The sequence below is a fragment of the Myotis brandtii genome, unplaced genomic scaffold (assembly GCF_000412655.1).
Source record: "Myotis brandtii unplaced genomic scaffold, ASM41265v1 scaffold782, whole genome shotgun sequence".
Taxonomy (NCBI): Eukaryota; Metazoa; Chordata; class Mammalia; order Chiroptera; family Vespertilionidae; genus Myotis; species Myotis brandtii.
In genome coordinates, this window is record NW_005371138.1 from 1,053,996 (window position 1) to 1,060,910 (window position 6,915).

At 34.8% G+C, this 6,915-nt stretch overlaps 1 protein-coding gene and 1 long non-coding RNA gene across 19 annotated transcripts in view; both read right to left on the bottom strand.

The window, feature by feature from the left end:
• The window catches only part of SOX6 (SRY (sex determining region Y)-box 6), a 384,360-nt gene that overhangs the window by 215,078 nt on the left and 162,367 nt on the right, over positions 1–6,915 (bottom strand). The window lies entirely within an intron of this gene.
• The window catches only part of LOC106724273, a 27,995-nt gene that overhangs the window by 13,616 nt on the left and 7,464 nt on the right, over positions 1–6,915 (bottom strand). Inside the window, exon 2 of the long non-coding RNA XR_001360025.1 lies at positions 502–506. This is a non-coding gene — a long non-coding RNA (uncharacterized LOC106724273). The remainder of the gene's footprint in view (positions 1–501; positions 507–6,915) is intronic.

The window sequence follows — 6,915 nt, forward strand, 5'->3', positions numbered from 1 at the left end:
CCAATTTCAAAACTAATTTCATATAATAGAATTTTTTCCAACAAAATCCTGTTTTAAGGAATCTCACTAAATTTGACATAATATTATTTCTTGGCTTCTTTAACATCTACTGTCAGATGTCTTGTTATAGATAGTTGTAGATTCTACATTTCAACAGCATTAGAACTCTCCAAAAGGCGTAGTCTTTTAGGACTATTACAGTATAGAGCAGTACTGTCCAGTAGAGCTTTCTATGAATGGAAATGTTCTATAACTCTGATGTCCAATGTGGTAGCCAATAGCCACATCTTATAATAACTATTTGAAATGTGGCTTGTATGACTGAGGAATTGAATTTTAATTTGAGTTATTTTAATTGTTTTGAATTAATTAAACAGCCACATGTGGCGGATTATTTCTGTATTGAACAGCACAGATTTAGTGTAATCTAGAGAAACTTCCCTTTTATCTAGCCAAAAACATTGGTCACTAACTGTACTAAGCAGCTAATCAGTACTGGACAGTCTCTGCTCTTGGGTAAGAGGTCACAAAACTCCTCAGCACCATTAGTGGTGATTTATTTCTCTCCTCCTGTCACTACTGAATTACTGGGGTACCTTCTGTGTCTTGTGTCCTGACTCTCATTTTTAGCAGAGCTTATATTTGACTCTATTTATCTAACCTATAGATGCTTGGATACCTGCCTTTATGTGCTTCATGCTCCTAACTGTGTTCTTGGGCATGTCTGCTTGATCACTTTGGGCAGGGGTGGGGAACATCTGGTCCAAGGGCCCTATAAGGCCCTTGAAATCATTTGGTCTGGCCCTGCCAAGGCACTACAGGTGAAATAAATAAATGCTTGACCAAATACAGAAGGCTAATTTTTAAGTTCGTAATTGTGTATGGCCTGTGAAGGATGTTATAAATATCCAAATGGCCCTTGGCAGAAACAAGATTCCTCAGCCCTGACTTGGGGTAACTTAGTTCCTTCAATAACCATTATCTCCCTGCTCCTGTCCTGCCACTGTTGATTGATGACACTCTATTTTCCCCAAAGAGATGCAATATTCACATCCCCATTCATGGGTGAGACAGATCTAAAGGTTCTGTGTAACCCATGGTTTCCAATACACTCCTAGGTCTCATTTCTCTTAGCTTTCCTCATAAGAAATGAAACTTTAAAAATTGTAAATGGTTTAAAATAATTGTGTGACTTAACCCTCAAAATAATAGTGTCCTCTGTTCACCCCCAAATTCAAAACACACATCAATCCATGAGTATCAGCTATTTAATTTGCCTGATGAACAAAAGAAAACAAAGCTGATTTCTAAAATATTTTCAGGGATACCAGAAAATTGTAGTATAAAATGACAAACTTTCAATCAAATAATTATAGATGTCAGTGTGAGATATGGATTATAGCCCTAGTAGCAAGGGGTCATTGTAAGAGAAAGATGACAATCTTCCCATAACTATTTCTCATAGCTTTAAGTTAATAATTAACCATAGTATAATTTATTATTAAAATTCTATTCATGGCTCATAAGTTTTTGCAAGAAACACAGAAATAATATATGCCACTATGCTAGAAATGTAAGGCTCCCAATAATGTAGCCAGCATTCAGTGCTTCTGAAGTTTATATTCTACAATTACTCTTACAACATTTCCAGGACTCTGTTAACTATCTAATATCCACAGATGACTCAGGGTTACATTGCAGATTAGGTTATCTTAGAAAGCCAGAATAATATAAAAGAATCATTGATAGTGAATTAGAAAATCCAAAGTACACTAAAGGATAAGTAAGATCCTCAAGCCTGAAAATTTTAAATTAATAGAAAAAAATTTTAAGTACATTTTTATTGATGTCAGAGCGGTAGGGAGAGGAAGAGATAGAAACATCAATGATGAGAGGGAATCATTGATTGGCTGCCTCCTGTACACCCCCTACTGGCGATCAAGCCCACAACCTGGGCATGTGCCCTGACCAGGAATCAAACCCTGGTTCATAGGTCTATGCTCAACCACTGAGCCATGCCAGCCAGGCGAAAAGGAAAATTTTACAGCAAAGGAATTTGAAAAGAAAAACTATAGGTTAAAAAGTAAAAAAGATCACACAAATCTCAAATAAAAGTAAATTTCACAGTTAAGTGTATGGCATATTGTCATACAGAGAATGTTAATCACTTTTTGTTCTTTGTTTGCTTTTCTGTTTGTTTAGCTCAAAGAGTAGGACTTGGGAAACACATGAGGAAATGTGTCCCAATAAAGACCAGAACAGATGTTAGCATGTCTTGGTGGAAAGAGCATGAACTTCAGCACCATATAGTCCTCAATTCAAATCCTGGATTGGCCATTATTATTTTGGTACCTTAAGGAACTTATTTTTATTCCTGAGCCTCTGTTTCCTCCTTTGCAAAAGGAGAATAATGATGTCCACTTCATGGCATTTGGTTTGAGGATTAAGTGAGATAAAATATACAAAAGCACTGTGACACACAGTATTTGCCCAATAAATGTTAGTTCTTGCTTTTGTCAGCACCCTCCTCTCCAGCTTCTCTGTAGGTCTTTACAAACTGGAATTTCTCATGTCTGAGTGTTAAAAAATATGAAATTTGATAAAAACCTGCATAGCCTAACACAATGATGGGCAAATAATAAGCACTCAAAAACAATTTGTGAATTGATTGAGATTCTACAAATACATTCTTTCTTGAAAGCAGAGGGATGGATGAAGTGAATTCTAAAGATCCCTTCCTGGTTCTGAGATTAATGTTCTAGTAAGAAAGCTTTTCCAGTGTCAACCACAATAAGAATCAGTTCATCATAAAGGGGGATAAAGAAAATGTTTTTCCGGTCCTACCTCTAGTGTTTCTTTATGAAATACAATATAGAGAATTTTCTCAGAACCCCTCCTGGAGTCTTAAGCAAATTCTTCTTTCTAGACTGAAAAAAAATTCCATTTCCTCCAATATTTAAAGTCATCTCATTCATCAGCTCTTACTCATCTGTTACTTGATCATTAATTCTGATTCCACCTAAAATGAACCCTAACACATGACAGCCATGGCTGAGAAATACAGTCAATTGTGAAGGTTAGAGAAGAGCCATCATGCTTTGAGACAAATGCCTATTGGCCAGAAAAATAAAAGAGCTCCTTTCAGTAACCAGTTAACAAGAAATTCAGGACTCTCTATGGATGTGAAGGCCTGTGTTTAAGCAAAACCACAGAATAGCCATGCCCATTTCATTTTCTTTACCTTTCTTAATAAACTTCTATTTATGCTTCCTTGATGTTACCAACTTAAACTTTGGGTCTCGGTAGGTTTTCCCACATTTCAGCATGGAAAAACTTCTAGCCATATATATTTATGTAAAGCTCTCTTTGTCTACTTTACTGTCTCTTGAAATCTTGCAACCCGAGCAGAACAACTGCAGTGGAGGTGGTTAACTAACTTGAGTAAAAATGCATTCTTGAGTCCATATAAAACTAAAGTTTCTTCACAAATAGCTGTATAAGTTGAAAATTGCCATACATAAATTTCAAAGTAGTAAAAATCTGTTTATTACATATATACATATATATATACACACTTTGAAATTTAAAAATAAGTTTAAATCTTCACTTAAAAGGGATGATTATAAGCCAATTTTAGAAATGTCTTACATTTGTAAAGATCTGTAGATTCTTCTACAATCACTCCTCTATAAATAACCACACGTTTCTAACAAATCTTAAAATCAGACTGCTCTTAATAGAACACTGACATTTTTCTCCAATAATCTCTATTTCTGAGTCTATTTAAAAAGTTGGTCAAAGACAGGAGCCTGTGCACATGTATGGTTTTGATTCCATCTATACTCCTGCCTTAATTCTTGTGGCTTGGACCCATTCCAGATGCTCTGACTTATTCTGTGGTTTATATTCGTGATCCCCTTTCCTGATTCATTGCATTCTCCTGATTGACAAACAGATTTAGACAGCAAAGCCAACAGTTACCTGCTTGTAACAGCTGCACTGTTGTAGCACTTCTAAGCCATGGTGAAGGTACCTCCCAGAGAGACTTCTTTTTCAGCTCAGGTGTGTGTGTGTGTGTGTGTGTGTGTGTTGGTAACCAGGGTGAGGTGGGTGGGTATATGTTTGATTTGCTTTGCTTTTGTTTTTTGATTGTTTGATTTTTTACCATTTGGAAGTCTTTATTGTTCACCAAGATATTCAGTAACTTTGTTCTACTCATGATTTATACATTTTATAAACTAAAATTTATATTCTTATTTTTTACTCTCCACAAATTAAATTAAATAGTAACGTAATGGATTTTTAACTTTCTAAGCTGATATGCCTTTTAACTGAATTGAGAATAGTCATAAAAAAGAGGGTCACTTCTTGAAATTTTACTGATTTAATGTGAAGCATATTACTGCTTCATTGGTAGATTAAATGTTAGAATAGAAGTAATAAACTATTATTATATTTTCACTAATTTGCCTCATGTCAATTGAAGTATGTGAACTGTATCAACCTCGTTACAATACAAGCTACCATCTTACATATTGCAAACAATTGCAACTCTCTCAACACATCAGAATAAGAGACTTTTCATTTTAAAATTCCTGTGGAAATCAAGTGTATTTTAAGTATCAGCTCTGATTATTTAATCAGACAACTTGCATTTTGCCCTGGCTAATTTTGAAGACTGATAATATTTTACTCATAAAAATAATTGCGCACCTGTTGTGATGGAAGCCTAGTTAAACAAATGTTAATAGGAATGTAACTCTTTGCGATAAGCATAAGAACACAAGTCTCTCATTACTATTACACGAAGAAACATATTTTTAAAGCCATGGAATAGATCTCGTTTTAAATCTCATCTCTTCCATGGCCCTAGAGAAGTATTTAAGAGTATTATTAAAACATGCATAACAAATAGCTGCATATTAACTTGAAAGGGAACACCAGATGATGTCTACCAAATAAAACAGAATGGAGTTCCTCCTTCCATTTAATGCCGGTTTCTTCTGCCTTATTCTTTTTCCTGACCAAACCATTTTAATGATATTGAATCATTTCTGTGAAACGTGTACTTTTCTTACCAGCTTATGATCAAAGGAGAAAATAAAACATGGGCCACAAAGCTGTACCCTCTTGCACTCTTCTTATTTTCTGACCCTTTCAGCATTCAAGATCTTTCCCAGTACCCAGATGCCCTGAGCTGTAAAAGTGCGAGGCACTCATGGAGGAGACAGACCCAGACCTTTCCTTTGTGGTTTTTACCATTCTCTACAGACTTTTTAAGAGCTACCAACTTGTGTCTATTCAATCCGTTTCCAGGTGTAATCAACTCTTAAGTACTGAAAAGAGGCTTGAGGAAAAGTAATCTGTCTGAAGTTAAACTAGCTAAATTCTGAGCCCAGTTATACACGTCTCATTGACTTCGATAAGACTGTAGCCAGGCAATTGGCCCAGCCTCTTCAAGATTATATTTAAAAGGCAATTTTATTCAAAATTATCTAAACTTTTGAACCCTATACTTTATAATGTTGGTTCATTCTAATTTTCTTTTCACTAGTGCAATACAAGTTTACAAGCAGAGTTTAAAAAAAATGTGTGTATTTTTTAAGTGACCTAAATTCTCTGTAGTTTTCTTTTTCAATAGTTTAATGCAGACATTGGGATTAAAGAGGAATCACAAATAAACAGAATAATTGCATCAAATTTCCTCAGTGCATTAAATATGCACTCAGTAGTAATTACCAACAGTAGCAACACATTTAAAATGTAGAGAATAATGTACAATTTATGCCTATTTCAAGAGTCTTATTCATAAAAACACCATTTGGATGAAAATACACATTTTATTAAGTGGTTAGCCTTACTTTTTTTTTTTAAATTCAGACAAATGACCTAAACAGTAAGTATGTGGGAGGTCTAGTACTATGGGCCAGTTCTTAATGTGACATACACGCCCCATGAGAATTTGGTCAAGAGCTGACTATAGAGTAATGAAATACCTAGGGCACACCCTGGCACCTAGGGTGCTAGTCACAGAACATTCCTGGGTCTATAAATAGTACAGGGATTAATTACTATCCCACACATTTTTCTTCCAAGTATCAACTGTATATAAATATTATCACAAATCTGTATATTTAAACTATATACATTTATTCAAACAAAAAAGACTAAAATGAAATAGAGCAAATTAATAATGATGGTACATAAAATGTTTAAATATTTTTCATACTATTTTAATTTTACTAAACTTTGTATAACTTCTAATTATAAAATAATAAAGGCATAGGTATTAAATTATCATATATCATAAATATTACAACAAAAAATTCATAGCAACTGTATGTCTAGAAGTGTTGCATGTGAGAATTCCATTTTAACAGCAACACTTCCAAGTTTTATCTACCACTATAATAAAATGCCCCAACCAAATTATACAGAAAATCTCTTAAAGTTTTTGAAAAGATCATTTGACTTGTACATAAATAAGATGACTTAATAATATTACAAGGACTTGGGAGGCATATGATAGCTAAACTATCTGTAATAATAAGATGAGAATGAAGCTGAGTAAGCCAGTATTCACCAGGCCTAGCTTAAACGAAAAATATAAGCTAATTATAAAAAAAATTAAGCATCATTTTTGGTTGAGCATGGGTGACAATACTGATTTCCTGGACTGCTAGAACTTCTGATCAATATTATCTACACTAATAAAAGAGAAACATGGTAATTAGCGTACGACCGCTACCCTTCCCATTGGCTAATCAGCATATCCTTATGCAAATTAACTGTCAGCCAAGATGGTGGCCAGCAGCCAGGCAGCTGGAAGCGAACATGAGGCTTGCTTGCTCCAGTGACTGCAGACTCCAACGTTCCCCGCCTGACTTGCCGGCCTCTGAGCTGGCAGTTTGAAAC